The sequence below is a fragment of the Humulus lupulus genome, chromosome 5 (assembly GCF_963169125.1).
Source record: "Humulus lupulus chromosome 5, drHumLupu1.1, whole genome shotgun sequence".
Lineage (NCBI taxonomy): Eukaryota > Viridiplantae > Streptophyta > Magnoliopsida > Rosales > Cannabaceae > Humulus > Humulus lupulus.
In genome coordinates, this window is record NC_084797.1 from 33,046,700 (window position 1) to 33,064,849 (window position 18,150).

At 36.1% G+C, this 18,150-nt stretch overlaps 1 long non-coding RNA gene across 1 annotated transcript; it reads left to right on the forward strand.

The window, feature by feature from the left end:
• The first annotated feature begins 16,122 nt into the window (after positions 1–16,122).
• On the forward strand, positions 16,123–17,003 carry LOC133780344 (uncharacterized). Its single transcript, XR_009869243.1, has 2 exons — positions 16,123–16,256; positions 16,673–17,003. It is a non-coding gene; the product is annotated as an uncharacterized LOC133780344 (long non-coding RNA).
• The last annotated feature ends 1,147 nt before the right edge of the window (positions 17,004–18,150 follow it).

Here is an 18,150-nt window from a genome sequence, read left to right on the forward strand (position 1 = left end):
TGAGCATTCAAGAGGTTGAAAAGGTATGTTAAATTCCATGCGGGGACACATGGATGGGGCCAATTGTGAAATACCTAACAATCGAAGAGCTCCCAACCGACAAAAAAGCAGTCAGAAAGCTGCAATACCAACGCCCTCGCTACATTTTTATGGAAGACATGTTGTATAGAAGGTTGCATTTTATGCCTCTACTAAGAGGTGTAACAATTGAGGAATCCTGGGCCATTCTTTAAGAAGTTCAAAAAGGATTCTGCTGTGATCATGCTAGGGGCAGAGCTTGTCTAAGAAAATCCTGAAGCATGGTTCTTTTTGGCCGTCTATGAACAAAGATTGCCTCGAGTACATTAAGAGGTACGAAAAATGTCCGTATTATGCCAACATACCCCAAGCATCCCCCAATGAGTTAACTCAGATGACTAGAATGCCTTTCATAGTTTGGGGGATTGATTTAATTAGATCACTGCCTATAAGAAAAGAAGGAGTACGGTATGATGTGGTATTCGTCGCCGACTACTTCACCAAGTAGGTGGAGGCTGAACTGCTCGTGACCAATACATCTGAGAAAATGTTGGACTTTATAATCAAAAATATCATTTGTTAGTATGGCCTCTCGAGAAAGTTGGTGTCTGACAATAGTTTACAATTCAAGTGTAACCTATTCACATTCTTCTGCGAGAAACACAAAATTCACAAGAGTTTCTCGGCTGTAGCACATCCCATTGCCGCGCTACCTACGACCTAACGACCAACCATGAACTACTTTAGGAATCATTGTACCTGGTCAAAGATTACCGTGAGCTGTCCCAACTTCGGGTCGCTTTGCACCAGCAGAAGGTCACTCAAAATTTTATCTCTAGGGTAAAAGATCGAAAGTTCTTGGTAGGGGGCCTCGTCCTTAGGTGGGTGTTCTTGGCCACCAAAGATCGAGGTGTGGGTATTCAGGGCCCAATTGGGAAGGTCCGTACCAAGTTGAAAAGGTCATTAGGCCAGGGATGTACAAGTTGGCCAGGTTGAATCGAGAATTAGTACCACTCACCTAGAATGCCAAGCACCTTTGCCTATATTATCAATAAAAGTTTAAGCAAATGTTTGTACTGTTTTTACTTTGCAATTTCCATTTTCTATTTTGTTTATGTAATGAACAATGAGTAAAAATTAATGAAAATCGTGTGGTCCTAAAACACGATATGAGGTATTTCACGAAGATATTGCTTAAATTACGCTTTGATAATTGCACCGCATGTGACTCGCCCAAACAACCAAAACAAGTGATCACAAACTAAAAATCTCTAATTACTTGGGGGCATATGAGTAGGGATTGAATAACTCGGATCCAACAACTCTAGCAGGTAAGACCTAAGCCAAACTTAATTAAAATGAACCTGAAATAGGTACCTTAGAATGTTTAGAGAACCTTAGTATCAATCACAGGTATGCTAGATCTTAAACTGTAGAGTACAAGAACATTACTTAGCTAATTGTTTAGTAGTATTATAGTATGTTTAGTATTATCTTTGTTACTGTGAATTTTTGGTTCAGACCGGGAATTATTTGGACACTCATAGTAGTACTTATAGATTTTCTAAGTTTAACCTATAGTTTAAGAATATTAAGTATAACCTAAGGTTTGATTATATGACTGATAATAAAGGATTATATTTATTATACTATAAGGTTTATATATCAACCAATAAGATTTTAAGCACATGTTATGAATGGGTAATTAAGGATTAAGTATTTTTGAGGATTAAATTAAATAAGGGTAAAGTTTGAATGTTATAGGGTCAGTCAGCAGCTTTGAATACGTTGAAGGCTTAGTCAAGGTTGTTTACTCCATTCAAACTTAGCTAAAAATGTGTAATTTCGTGTTTAAATATTCAGCGTGTGCCGATATATCGCAGCACGTACATACGGAAAACACGAGACGATGCACGGTCGCCTCGGGCATACTGGCCCAAGCGATATATCGCCTACAGGGGGCGATATATCGCCTCCTCCAGCATAAATTCAAACATTTTTGAATTCTTTTCCTTTCAGCCATTCAAACTTCTTCAAAAGTCCAGCATCTTTTGAACGAGTCTTCAGCCTCTGCTGAACGATTATTCAAATGATTTACACCTAAAAAGCCATTATTTTTATTCAAGTAAAATCAAGATACTTTCATTCCCAAACTCTATAAATAGGACCTAGTACCCAGCCATTATTCACCTTTTGCTCTAAGTTCAGAAGCTGCTAATGTTAAGTGAGTGTGAGAGTGTAAACACCTGGTTTGGGAAAATCATAAGCTTAAACATCATAAGCTTATCAAACACTTTGGGAAGTGAGGTTCTATAGTATTTCGGTTGAGGAGTAGATTGGTCTTTCAAGTCTTTTAGGTATCCAAAACTCTAGTTCATTTCTATATTATGTTATTTTCTTTCTCATAGTCTTCTACTCAATCTCTAACCTTAATCTTCATTTTGGTTAGGGAATCTAAGCTCTTGAGCACATAAGTTTTGGTAAGTGTAACTTTCAATGGTTTGGTCTTTCCATCCCTTTCACTTCACCTCCTTTCTTCTTTAGACTCACTCTTTCTTATGGTTTTAGGAGTGTTCCAAAAAGTCCCAACTCAGTCCACACATCCCGGTAACTTTGGTAAGGAAAATAGGATAGAATCTATATGTGTATTGCTTACGTGTTATGTTATGAAATATGTTTTATGTTATTAAATGTGTTATGAATATGTATGTTTGTAGGCTTGGGCTTATGCCCTATTTGACTAACAAGACCCCAAAAAGGTTATGGGCATATGCCCACTTAGCTAGTGGGACCCCACTAATCTCATGGGCATAAGCTTGTTTAGTCTATGGGACCCCAAGTAATAATGGCCATTATAATAAGTGTATGTATTAAGTGTTATGATATGTCTTTACGTTTATTATGAAATTTATGTTTATGACTATGTGTTAGATTTTCCTTGTTGGGCATTAGGCTCATTCCTTTCTGTTTTATGTGCAGGAAAATAAGCTTTAGAGGCGGTAAGATTCGTGATGCTTAGAGGATGTGTATCGATGGTGAATGGAGTCAAGGGGCCGAGCGTTATTCGATTCGAGGATGTAGTCTTGTTTATGTTTTTATGGTTTTAAATGTATTTTCCGCATTTTCTATGTATCTCTTTTCACTTTAAGTTATTTTTGTTTTAAAGACAATGGGTACCCATATCCTACTTATTTTTATGAAAGTAACCTTTGTTTCTACAAGTTTATAATAAATTATGGTATTTTCGCAAATGTATGTTTTAGTAAGAATTTTTATGTATAGTTTCGTTAATGGTCCAAATAGTCTAGATTAGTGGGTCATTACAGTTGGTATCAAAGAAAACGGTTCCTTCGCATGAAGTTCTCCTCGATACACACGCTCAAAGCTCCGAATCTGACCGACAAGTAAGTATTTAAGTTACAAGTTACTTTGCCTATGTGTATAGCTAATAACTTTAGTGTTTATGTTTCAGTTAAGAATGAACGAAGCTTTAACCTACCAAGATATCCGAGCCATTAAGGCCTTAAAAAGAATAAGGGAGCCAAGAAACACCATAGGAGACCTAGAAAGGATCACTCGAAGGTTGCTTTTGTTTCACCAAGAGATAGGTGGCCTTCAAGAGGCTAAACAAATAATGCTAAGATCAACGGAACAATATGTATTAGTAATTAGGTTGTTTAAAGATTTCCATCCTGTAATAGCAACTTTAGAAGAAATATGGGAAGAAATGCATGAGGAGGATGAATTACCATTAGCAATGAGATACTATTTCCTCTTAGTTAGGTTTACCGCAAAATTTGAGTTTCAATTCACAAATGAGCAAAAACATAGGATTCTCACCAACCTTCCTAGGGGACGTTTCGATGCACATGATAATGATGATTATGAGCAAATAGATGATGATATGTTAGATGACAGATCGGATGTAGAAGATCCTGATTTTTAGATTAGAAGTTTTTAGTGTTTTTTTTTTATTGTAATAAGTGAAATTGTTTTCCAAATGAATAAACATGTTATTTGAATATCATGTGTGAGTTTGATTTTATTTTCGCAATCATAATAAATACTAAATAAAATGAATAATGACTAAGTTCGGTGAGGGTGGATACAAATCAATGAACCTAGTTTCCTTATTGAGAGTTAGGGGGCCATAGTAGTGGGAACGATTTTACTGATCCCAGCCCTCCCTCAATATGGTTAACTTTGGAACAAAGATAAGTTTCGAGCCTGAGAATTAAGTCATATAGGATAATTAGAAACACACTTAGAAAATAAAGATGACTTGTTTTTCTAAGTATAGAAACCCACTCTGAATATAAATAAAGACTTATATAACTTTTCATAAAAATTCATAATACATAGGTCTGAGTTATGCTTGTTTTAGAATAAGTTTTTGCCTTAGAGCCTATTAGGAAAAGTTCTAACATGTTTCTTTCAACTGTTAGAACTCTGCTACGATGTCTCTCCGAAGATCTGCACGCACCAACGGAAACGCCTCCAACGATGTTCCAGCGACCAATGCGGTCCCTACAGTTCGCCGAAGGGGAGTGCGTGCTACTGCTCGCCGCAACGCGCCGGCACAGTCAGCTGACAACACTGCGGAGATTGCCAGACTGCGACAGCAAGTCGAGGAACTTCTGCAGCAACAACGTCAATAGGCTCAATCTCAGCCTCAACCTCCGCCATAGCCGCAGCCGCAGTCGCAGCCTCAGCCAATGGCCCCAGCACCCCAATAAGTTGGTCCGTATGGGGGTTGGCCAATGACGAACTACGCTCCATATCCAGTACAGCACATGGAGCCAGTGTACGAAAGGTTCCGCAAGCAGCACGCTCCGAACTTCGAAGGGACTACGGACCCCTTTGAAGCAGAAGAATGGCTAAGGAATGTGGAGCCGATCCTAGCCCACATGAATCTCAGTAATACGGATCGCATATCCTGCGTCTCGTCCTTGCTCAAGAAGGATGCCAGGATATGGTGGGACTTTTTCCAATAATCCCACGATGCTGCCACCATGACGTGGACCCGATTTGTGGAACTCTTCCACAAGAAGTACTACAATTCAGCGGTACTTGCTACGAGAGTTGAGGAGTTCACCAGTCTGAAGCAAGGGAATTTAACAGTGGCAGAATATGCTCGTCAGTTCGACCGCTTAGCCAAGTTCACGGCGGAGTTAGTTCCAACCGATTATCTGAGGGTGAACAAATTCGTGAGAGGACTCCGACCAAAGATCGAGATGGGGGTGAAGCTAGCAAACCTGGGAAACACTTCATATGCCAACGTTCTTGAGACGGCAATTGAAGTAGAAAGGTTACAGGCTAACGTAAGCAAAGAAGAAGCCAGTAAGCCGGAACCCAGACAGCAGAGCCAACCTCAGGCCAATCGGAACAACAATCAGTCTAGCAATAGCGGCAACAATCAGTCCAACAACAACGGTAACAGACAGAAGAGAAGGCATCCTGACAACAAGCAAGCCGACAGTAATAAAAGGGCACGACCAAATAATGGGGGAAATAGGTCGGGCTACGTGGAATACCCGCCATGTGCCAAATGTCAGAAGAAGCACCCCGGAGAATGCCGCGCCAACACCAAGGAGTGTTTCAATTGTGGTCAAGAGGGGCATCGCAAGAAAGAGTGTCCTCAGCAAAAGCCAGAACCAAAGAAGGATGAAAAGATGGTTCCTGCTCGGGTTTTTGCTTTAACCCAAGGAGAGGCGGATGCTAGCAACAAGGTGGTCACAGGTCAGGTTTCCATCCTCAATAATTTATGTCTTGTATTATTTGATTCGGGAGCCACCCATTCATATATTTCGTTAAGGGTCATGACTCTAGCAAAGTCAAAGGTTGAAGGTTTGCTCAAAGGAATTAGAGGCGAACCCAGGAGGCATATCAACACGTGGGCCACGACCTGGGTTTAGATGGTCGCAATGCCTAGAAGGCCTAACCAGATGCTGAAGGGCTTAAAGAAGACCCAAGTCGCAGCCTAAGAAAGGCCAAGTCGCGGTCCGCTTTTGAAAAAAAGAGGAAATCATTTTTTTTCAGTATAAATTCGTACTTTAGGTTTTAATTAGGGTTAGGTCAGATTTTAATTACGAATTTAGAGTAAATTTGATTTTGAGACAATTTTTTTTCTACACTTTCATATTTTCTTCAAGCTTTAAATTTGATGTTTCTAAATAATTATTTTGTTGTTTTAGTTATGTGTGATATGAACTAAATTCTTTCTCTAGTGTTTAATGTAGTCACATGGATTTTTATTTAATTTTATTATGATGTTTGATTGATTCTTCTTCTTTGTTCTAATTTATATAGTGTTTTCCTAATGCTAGTAAATACCTAATCAATATTTGCTTGATATATGATTTTGATTCAAAATTTGAAAGATGAGAATTGAATGTGCTATTGTTATATAGACAGGTTAGATATTGGACGAAACTACATGTATGGCTTATGTAGCAATTAGGTTTTTATGCTTAATGCCTTGTATATGTTTAAGTTTGTCACAGAGATGTAGAAAACCTACATATAGGTTGAGATCTTAAATCTTGAAAAAGAATAGGAATTAATTTATGTTAACCTGCTATTAGAATAGGAAGAAAGAAATTTTGAACTGATTAATAATGTTAATAGAATGAAAAGTTGATGAAGTTAATACCCTAGGTCTTTTTATCATTGATTTTCATCTTTTGATTAATTGTTTTATTTATAGTTATTTATATTTTGTTTGTAATTAGATTTATTCATCTTAATTTTACTTACCAAATATAAAGTAAAGTGAAATTATTGGTAATTGGATTATAGTCTCTGTGGGAATGATTCTTATTTACTATCTATATTACATGAATCGATTATGTACACTTGCGTATCATATTTTTGCGATCAAGTTTTTGGCGCCGTTGCCGGGGACTTAATATCCAATATCAAAGTTAATTGTTTTTGTTCTAATTCGATTTGTATATTTGATACTCATTCAAATCAAGGTTGTATCGTGTTTCAGGAATTATTGGTATATGCGGGGAAGTAGAAAAAATGAACTCATACCGGTAGATCTTGAAATTGAAAGAGTGTGCAGAAAAAACCGAAAGATAAAGAAAAGGCTTGATTTTTCCATGATTGAGAATCAAGGAAAAGTAGGAAACAATGTTGCTAATGGTAATAATATCCCAAATATTGCAGAGGTTCCAGTGGAACGAGCACTAAGAACACTTAGAGACTATGTACTCATGTGGGTTGTGACTTGAGCGAACCCTAGAGCCTTCACTGGGCTCTGTCAGGCAGGCCGCCAACACCTTCAAGGGTGAGTCATGGCCCACCCCTTTCCCCTAGACAGGGGGCCTGTCTGTCTGGCAAGCGCGCCACGACCCTTGGGTATCATATTTTTGCGATCAAGTTTTTGGCGCCGTTGCCGGGGACTTAATATCCAATATCAAAGTTAATTGTTTTTGTTCTAATTCGATTTGTATATTTGATACTCATTCAAATCAAGGTTGTATCGTGTTTCAGGAATTATTGGTATATGCGAGGAAGTAGAAAAAATGAACTCATACCGGTAGATCTTGAAATTGAAAGAGTGTGCAGAAAAAACTGAAAGATAAAGAAAAGGCTTGATTTTTCCATGACTGAGAATCAAGGAAATGTAGGAAACAATGTTGCTAATGGTAATAATATCCCAAATATTGCAGAGGTTCCAGTGGAACGAGCACTAAGAACACTTAGAGACTATGTACTCATGTGGGTTGTGACTTTAGCGAACCCTAGAGCCTTCACTGGGCTCTGTCAGGCAGGCCGCCAACACCTTCAAGGGTAAGTCATGGCCCACCCCTTGCCCCTAGACAGGGGGCCTGTCTGTCTGGCAAGCGCGCCACGACCCTTGGGGGCAGGTCACGGCCCATCTTTCTGATTTTGGCCAAGCATGTTTTTATTCGGTTTTAAGCACAGATTTTCGAACCTTAAGGCTCGGGATCGAATCTACTATTTTTATTAGTAGTATTCTAGGTCCCAGGGGGTTAGGTCTTAGTCTGAGAATCTTTTATTGCTCATTTTATTGATGGGATTTCATATTTGGTTATGATTAGGTGACCGTTAAGGATCTAAGGTCAGGATCGTTCTCAAGGGTCGTTCTTAACTTATTTTACGCTCGAGCTTGAGGTAAGAAAATTGCACCCATGTTGTGACATGCATGATTAGGGCTTGGGCTGAATATTGAACATAGTTTTGATTGGGCATTGGCCCTTGTAAATGCACATAGTTATGTTTGGGCCTGCGAGTATTGTTGAAGCATGTTGAGTGCTCTATATTTATTGATATCTGTTGCATTATGAATGATGGGTTGCATTGTTTACTTGTGAATGGCACTGACTTATTAGTCAGAAACGACAATGGTGTTTAGTACTAGTCGTGAAGCTCTAACTTATAAGTCATGATCGGCAAGGGTACTGAGTGCTGGTCATATCACTACACCAAACACCCATTACCATAACACAAGAAGATAAGACTATTTAAAAAGAGTTATAGTAAGGATGGTAACCAAATGAAAAAAAAGGCGGTACCTTTAGGACTCTCGCTAAATAATATATACTCTCTCAAAAAATTTCACATGTAAAATAAAATTAAATATAGAAGAAAGAAACCCTTTTTCCCACCCGATCCCTATACCTTCCTTTCTCCCTCTCTCTATCGCATTTTTTCTGCAAGGCCCGAACGACGACGGCAGGGGCTCGGGGAATGGTGGTCGACAGCGGCAAGGGGGTCGGGGTCGGGCTGTTCGACGGCAGGGGGCTCGGGGCTGGGCTCGACAGCAACGACTGGTGGCTCGGGGCTGGGCTCGGCAGCAACGATGGTGGCTCGAGGGCTGGGCTCGACGATGGGTGGGGGGGTCTCGGGTCTAGGCTCTACGGCGCAGGGGCTGGGCAGGACATGGAGGCTTGGGGGCTCGTTAGGGCAGGTGCATCAGTGGGATTCTACCGTGGCAGAGCTCAGCATAGCCGAAGGGCTCAACGAAGGTAGGCACGGCAGTATGTATCTCTTCTCATTCTGCTTTTGTTTTTTTTCTTTCTCTCTCTTCTCTGTTTTTGTGTTTGGCTCAAGGTTGAGGATGTGTGGAGGTCTCAATCGTGAATTGGTATTATAGAAGTCTTTAGTTTGTTTCTAGATTACTTTGTGCCTGATGATGAAATCTTTTATTTTTGTATTGATATGTGCATTGATTTCATTTTGAGCCTCCATCTTTTCTGCTCTCACCATCTTTGGTACTCACCATGATCCATTATTTTATTCTATTTATTTATTTATTACTATTTTCTCATGTTGGCCGTGGTGATGATGATATGTGTTTGCTTTAGGTGGCGGTAAATGCCAAAGGTGATGGTTGAAGTGGTGGTGTTTAAACCTTGAAGATGTGATTGGTTCTTAATGAATTTTCAATGTTCATGAAATTTCTAGCATTAATCTCTGAGGGCATTTATATATTAAAATGGTCTCTTTTTACAGCTACAAAATATATATTTTATTGCCTTATGTAATAATATGAAGATATTGTCATTTTTTTTTTGTTAGTTTTCACTTTCTTTGCATGCTTATTTGCCCTATGATGGCAAATCTAATTTTCAGAAGTAGTTTCATGGTTTTGCATTATAAGCCTTGTCTCTCTCTCTCTCTCTCTTGTCTGATTTATTTCTTTTTGCTACAACTACTGGTAATGTTTGTCTTTGTGTTGTGAAACTTTCAACTTGCTTTTTACTTATTTGTTCTTCTTTTGAGATGATATGACTAATTATCTTAATTCCAAAACAACAAAATTTCCTTTGGTCATTCAATTTAATATCAAATCTGTCAAGTAAGCATAGCCATTATGTTGATTGATTGATTAACTTTTTTTTTAAATGTTTTGGAACTAACAATATATGCTCGTCTCTTGTCAAACATTTGGTTATGATTCATGGCAACTTAGAGTTCTTTGTAATTTTACCTACACTTTTTATTAGCTCTAGTTTTTTTTTTCCTTTTGTGATTGTATGTTTGTCACTCATCATCAATCTATTTTCAGATGCCATACTGTTTATTGATGAATGCACTTGAGAAATGCGTTAGCTCAGGTATGCAGTGAATAAAGTTGTTAGGTAGGATTCTTTTAGACATCAAACTGTGAATTGCCTTCTTACTAATGCACGATGCACTAAAAAGCATAAGCATCTAGTTCTTTAGGTTATCAAACTAAACATATCATTTGTCATGCCCCCAAAATCTTGTTCATAACTTAATTTGATTTTTTCTAGGGTTTCTAATTAAGGTCTTAAGATTTGGACAAGAAGTGTTCAGCACAAATGTTAAAATGATATTCATGCTACACTAAAATTAGTTTTCACTCAATGCAATTGAGAAGGGAGTTCGGAACCTACATATATAAGGAACCCTCAACGCATTTATTTGGTATTTTGACTCAGATCCTTGAATCCAAGTATTAGAAAGTTTGCCCTGGAATAACATTGTTTTAGATCTTGTATCAAAAAGTTTATAATACTAATAATGCACCTTCAATAATATGTGTCTTTCAACAGTAGTAAAGTTATAAAGGAATCTCTGTTGCAACTTTACTCTCAAATTTGATAGATTCAGTTTAATCAACATGAGCTTTGATGGGCATAGCTGTCGTTTTGCATGCTTTCCATAGGTCATCTAGTATAATTATACAGACTATCATTGTGCTGAAATGATGTATTTTTCCTCTGGCAGATGGTTATTCCTACAGTATCATGATTTCCGCATTCTGCAGAGGCGGGCTTTTGGAAGAAGCAAAGCAGTTGGCCAAGGATTTTGAAGCAAGATATGACACATACGACTTGGTGATGTTTAACACTATGCTCTGTGCTTACTGCAGAGCAGGCGATATGGAGAGCGTAATGGAAATGTTAAAGAAAATGGATGAATTAGCTATCAGTCTTGATTATAATACCTTTCATATCCTAATAAAATATTTCTGTAAGGAGGAGTTGTATTTGCTTGTTTACCAAATGACAGTGGACATGCACAATAAAGGCCATCAATTAGATGAGTTATGCTCCTTCCTATTGATTAAAACTGGCTACACATTTTTTTCTTTGTTTTTCTGTCCAGAGATGAGTAGAAAAAACTATAATATATTTTTCAATAAACAAGTTATATTTTTCACTTGATTACATTTAATGGGTTTTTCTTGTTAATTCTCTAATGCCTGTTTGTTTCATTAGTGGATGATCACATCTGTTACTTTGTACCATATCCTTAGATCACGTCTGACTTTGAGTTTCTCATTTGTGACGATATTTTAACTTGTCCCATTCCCAGTTGTTTACATCTTCTAAATAACATCAATAAGTTAGTTTCTGGTTGTTTGTATTGCAAATTTAATTGTCTCTCATACTCTTGCTCTACCTATGTTTTGCAATCCTTAAGCTCTCGTCCTCACTCGCATTCTCTTGAAAAATCATATTTAATTTCCAACTGAACTCAATCTCTATGATTATGGCTCTAGTTTGAGCTTTTTTCTTTGCATTTTTCTCACTCAATGTTTATTTTGTTGTTCTGGTTTGGTATGTTAATGGGTTCTTTAATAGATGATGGCGAATGTTTATGAGTAGTTTTTTTGCTGCGTTAATTGATGGACATCCAGCATAGAAAGCTTTATATGAACCTACCCACTTAAAAGGAAGAACGTTGTTATTTCTGCATTGTATTGTTCACTGATCTTTTCAATTGACTTCTAGTGATGATTATATCATGTATAATAGTATTTCTGCCCTGTGATGGAAAAACTCATTATTGGAAACAAATTCTCCTTGGTTTTTCATAATTTCCCTTTACATATTTGCCGCCTCATTATCGCCACCACCACCATCATATCTATCTATCTATCTCTCTTTCATTCCTTCTTTACTACTACTACTACTACTCTCTCTATCTCTTACGAGGTGGGTGAAGATGTAAATGGGCTTTGAAAATAATCTGTGGTTAATATTGTTAATGTTCTGATATAGCTATGAGATCCGAGGGCTCTCTAATAATACATTTGTTATATTTAATGGGTTGCTCTTGTTACTTCTATAATGAATTTGTGTTTATTCTTTGCAATTTGAATATGCCATGTACTTATCCTATTCCTATGTTTCTTTTATTAATTTGATGAAAAAGAAAGAGCAATCACCTTGTCCTCTATATCTTCAATTAACACTAAAGAAATTAAGATGTGTTTTCATGTTTTAAAAAGTTTTCCATGTGTATTTTTAAGACTAGTAAAACTTTAGTTGGTGTTAACTGTTACTTTAACTGTGAACTTGTGGCTCTTGAATGGCAGAGAATCTTATGACTACTTCTGCCACCCAATTTTCACTATCACTTGAGTTATCTCCTTGTTTTTCTTTGAATTCGAGAATATTCACTCTACTTGCTTGGACACAGGTAAGTTCATCACAAAGGCATTTTTTTCTTCTTTTAAAAGTTCTAGATCAATCTTGCACCAAGTTTTTTCTTAGATGTTGAATTTAGCAACTAGCATTACTTTGAAGGTTTAAGAAATATACTAGAATTCATATTTTTGCTATTATTTCGCTTTCTTGACAAGAAACAGATTTTAGTTAAATATAAAATCAGAGCTAATTAATTCTTAGCATTTCTGTTCATTGTAATCTTTCTAATTCTTATGCTAGTTAAATATAAACATGAAAGCATACTTACTGTTAACTGCGGCCAGTGGAATAATGCAGATAAAGCCTCTCATAGGACCAACAAAGTAAATCATGAAAATTGGCGTGAAAACTTATGACTGGCATGAGCTTTTCCCAAAAGGTTTTCTCTGTTCCTTTGTATATAGTTTGTCCAAAAAAATTAATCAGAAACCTGGTATAGCTACTAAATCTAACCCCCAAAAAAATTGCTTCTCTTGCAGTATAGAATAACGCTGGTGCAAAAATTGCAGTATGGGCTCCTATAGTAGTGGTGAGTGTTGTTTGTCATACTCGCTTCTTGATAATATCTGCACTAGTTATGGAAGCCCATCTTAGTTTAAATTTATTAATGACGAACATTGTAAAATATCTTGAACAAAGAATTAGGGAAGAAGTTAGAAGCTTAGTATATAGATCAACCTGGTCTAGCATAAATGCTTGACACATTATTTTATTTCTACTTTACAGATATATTTCATGGACACACAGATATGGTATTCTGTACAATATTTGGTGGACTTTATGGTATTTTGCAACACCTTGGTGAGGTAAGCCATTTCTTCTATATATTTCTCACTATTAGAGTACATTGGCAATGTTCTTACTCTAGTGGAATGTATCAGAGCTTACCGCATTATCATTAAGGTAAGTTTTGGTTTTTTTCGTTGATATGTTACTTTAGAAGAGTGACCTTCCCTGTGTTGCCCACACCCCACATTTTGATTTTGTTTATGATTTCATTTAATATCTTAGATTGGACAGTTTTAGTCTACAATTTATTTCTAATACTTTACAATACTATTAAAATAGATTTAGTTATGATTTCTTGTTAAAATTCTTTTATTTGTAATTTACTTTTCTAAAATGTTCTTACAGTGGCAAAATCTATTTTTATATGCTAGAGGAAATTGATTTTTTCTTCCCCAAGTTATCATTCTCTTGCATCTGATAATGGTGAAAAGAAATTTTAGAAATGAAATCAATTGTCTTTAATCTCTTATGCGTCTCTAATTCTCTTATTTATGTTATTTTTCCCTTTCAGTTGAAAATTATGAAATTCATGATTATGCTTTGAGCGTATAAAAAAAGATTGTTTTAAAATGATTTTTAAACGTTTGTTGCATCTCTAAAAGCCCTTTTTTATTTATTAATAGTGGTTTGATATCTCAAATTACTGGTATGTTATTCTCTTCTTTGTCAGTCCTTTATGGTGTAATTTTGTTTATCATTTATATAACAGTTTTTGTATTTTTTTTTAATCTTAATGTACTTACTAAGGTTGATGTCGATTGATATTTTTTCTCCTAATGAGCAGTATTTAATTTTTCCCTTTTTTTTCTTATTAAATTTATTCTTTAACAGTTTATAGTGAGTCTACAAATTATTTGTGGTTATTTGTCAATCTTTGGTTTTGCTCGATTATGCAGGTTGCGGGTTTAGCTGTTGTTTGTGTTATATGTTTCACCTCTAATGTTTTTGCAGGCAGCAAGAGCAGATGATTATAGTATTGGGAGTATGTTTCACCACTAAGAATCCACTTTCTGATCCATATCCATTCAATCTTATGTTCCAAACATCAATAGGGCCATCTGGCTTGAGCCTTGGGTGAGCACGTTACATTTTGGTACTAATTATTCTTAGCGATTCTTTTTTATTAAGACTCATGTTTGGTCAGTAATGATATGTAATTAAATCTCCTCTGCTGTAGGTTCATGTGGCCAGAAACTGCACAGGGCATATTTGTTAACTTCAAAGACTTGTACTATTACAATGGGAACAAGCTTCCTTTTGTTGCTGCTCAAATTGGCCAGGCTTTCATAAATGAGGTTCTTAATTTTCTTATCTTTTGATATCACCTTGTGGTGAGTTTGTTTTGCTTGTGTCTATATAAATTAGAGCTTTGCATATTGTCTCTCTTTCCAACAATTTTCTGTTTCTTACAAAAAGTAAATTCTCTGCTCATTTGGTTAATTGTTGCCCAAATTATTGCTGTAGCTGATCAAATGCTTCCAAAAGTCAATGGCCTTGGGTTTCTTGTTGGTAGAGAGTAGAATGCTCTCAAACTAAGCTAAATCTGATGTGTCTAATTTAATGCGGTATAGAATCTGGTAAAATTAGAATAAACTGTTCTCTGATGTGTCTAATTTAATGGCTATTAAAAGGTTAGAATAAACTGGTAAAATTAGTATAATTGCAGTTACATATCCTGTTATTACTTTGTATACGATTTTCTCTTTTTATTAAAGATACTCTCTTGCATCTCTTGTTTATAATCAACTTTTTTTTATATCTCTTCCCTTAGAACACTAGGCAATATATATAATAATCACTTAGTATGTATATGTCAGATTTTATCACTTCCATGGAAGTATTGTTTTGCTAAGCAAGTTTTTTCTGTGTTGGAGCTGGTGTTGTTTATTTCTTTGTACCTATTTATATTATATAGGTTGGCGGCCAAAATACAGTGTTAAGTGATGCTATCCATAGCAAAATTCCTTTTGTGTCTGATTTGCCTACAATAATCTTTGGTGCTGATGTAACACATCCACAGCAGACATAGTAAATATTTGGTCTTTTGTCATTATTGCTTAATTAACTCTGTTTTGTGGTCTTTGGCAGAGATGGTGTTAGTGACGGACAGTTCATTCAAGTGATGCTTCACGAGGTAGATGCTATAAGAAAGGTATGTACTATTATCACTAAATGATTGAGGAATAGCCTTTAGAGCAGATATCAATCATTTCACAAAAACATGGCTGCGACTCTTATAGTGTTTATGTATTTGTTTATAAACAGGCTTGTCGTTCGCTTGAGGAAGGATATCTTCCTCCAATTACACTTGTTATTGTTCAGAAAAGGCATCATACCCGCCTTTTCCCAGTTGATTACAACAACCGTGATTCCATGGACAAGCGTGGCAACATTCAACCAGGTTTAGTCTGTGAATCCATTGTACCAATATATTTGTATAGCAAAATTTCAAAGGAAATCTAATTGATTTAACATTACATATAGGCACTGTTGTTGATACCCAAATCTGCCACCCAACTGAGTTTGACTTCTACCTTAACAGTCATGCTGGAATTCAGGTTCAATTTTTTTGCTTTGGTCATGTATAATGTCTTTGTTAATTAATATAGAGTATTAATGAAAGTTATGTCTTGTAATATATACTCTTGCAAGGAACCAGTCGGCCTACTCACTACCATGTCTTGTTTGATGAGAACAATTTCCCTGCTGATGCCTTGCAAGTTCTCACCAACAATCTCTGCTACACTTAAATACTATTCATTTTCATTTTTTGTTCTCCGATTCCAACAGTCTATTGTGAACTACTTTTGTTGTTCTTGTTCTTGACCTGATACAGGCATTTAAGAGGCATAATGTTATGTTTTTTTTTTGTAGGATGGAAGGAGCAATGTGCCAAGTACTCTCCTTACTCCACATACTTTGAGGGCAGACTCAGCTCTGCCATGCCTAACTCTGTGTACAACCAAAGTAACAACTCAGAAAATGGAAACCATTCTAACATCATCTGAACAGGTGGGCTTTTTATTTCCCTTGTGCACACTATAAATGATTAATGGAAAGATTGTAGTACTTTTATTACTACAAATTTTATCTATTAAGTGGTAGCTGCTAGATCTGTTATGGTTTTCTATGAATCTGTTAGTCTTACTCGAATTTTTAGCTCATTATAAGTGATGTATTCTCTTCTTCTATTTAACACTTCTATATATTTCAATAAAGTTCAGTTCATTCATTCTCTATCCTCTTTGATTTTTTCATTCACTTTCATTTCCGAATTTAAAAAGACGATGCTTCTTCCTGCCCTTCTTTATTATTGAAATTAATTCCCCTGCTCATGTATGTTGTTCGGTGTGATTATATGCTGAATATCATTCCTTGTATTTTCTCCTGTGTGATACTTCAAGCAATGATCTGTAGACTTATCTCAGTTTTTGGTGGATCCTACTCCATTTTCTAGGATCTTGCAGGCAAAGGACACCAAGTGAATTAGATAGAGAGGTTAAGAACTTGAAGGTGGCATTTACTGACCTGTTTTTGAAGGATAACACTTTCAAAGAAACTGCAAAGCCATCGAGATATTGATGCAAAGAATGGAAGAATGTATTTCACTAATTTTTTTTATACATTTCTTGTTTTGTATTTAGTGATAAAGGAATCTAAATTGGGCATAAATTATTTTGTAATATGATTTCTTAAGCCTAGACTAGTAGACTAAATATTGTAATTACATTTGAGTAATTAATAAAAATCTATTTATGTTACCTTATTTGGCTTCAACTTTCATATTTGTTTTCCTAGTTTTGTGTAAGTAAAAAAAGATTATGTTTCTCTAAGCTAATATAACACATGTGTTATACTAAAGTGTAGTATAACACAAATAATGTGTTATACTAAAGTTTAGTATAACACAAAAACTGTGTTATACTAAAGTATAGTAAAACACAAAAAAAGTGTTATACTAAAGTGTAGTATAACACAAAAAAAGTGTTATATAATCGACTATAAATAACATAATTCAACACTTATATATATATATATATTAAAATAACATAGAAATTGTGTTATCGTTGACAATACAATAACACATCTGTATAACACTGATAAAGTGTTATGTAAAGTACCCTGACCTACAATAACATAGTCGGTCTTAACACATCAGAAAGTGTTATCGTATGTTTTGATAACACATTTTTGGTGTTATTAAAAGCATTTTTTCTTGTAGTGTATGAAATTGACTTATGAGTCAAGAGCAGCAATAGCGCATTGAATGCTGGTCGATATGATTAGATCTAATCAACAAGAGCATTATATGCTCGTTCGACCTATTGGTCGAAGAAAACTAAATCGCTTGGCTAGTCTATAGCTAGTTACTTAGAGCCAAGGCTAAAAGGCTCAAGTGACTTAATAGTCACATGGCTTAGGGCGCAGGACCTCAGGATGTCTTATTATTCATCTAATCAGAGCACAAGACCCCAGAATGACTTAATAGTCATTAATCCAGGGTGTAAGACCCCAGAATGATTTACCAGACATATATTTAGGGCACAGGAATAGTCATCAATCTAGGGTGCAGGACCCCAGAATGATTACATGATCATTTATTATTACTCGTATACATGCAGTGATAAGTTTTCTTGCTTATCCTTGGCTCACAGGTGCTATGTGGTGCAGGTAAAGGGAAAGAGAAGCATACCCAGCCTTGAGTGGAGAGCCTAGGTGGAGATGTGTACATATGCGACCGATTGACCACCATGGCCAAGGTGTTTCTCAAGGGAACTAGGGGGTAACCCTTTTTTTGTTCGCTTTGGTCGGCAGATTGTAACTTTTGAACTGTAATGACAATTTTGGATTGTAAATAAATTTTTAAGCACTTTTATGGGATCCCATATACAGTTTAACATTTTTA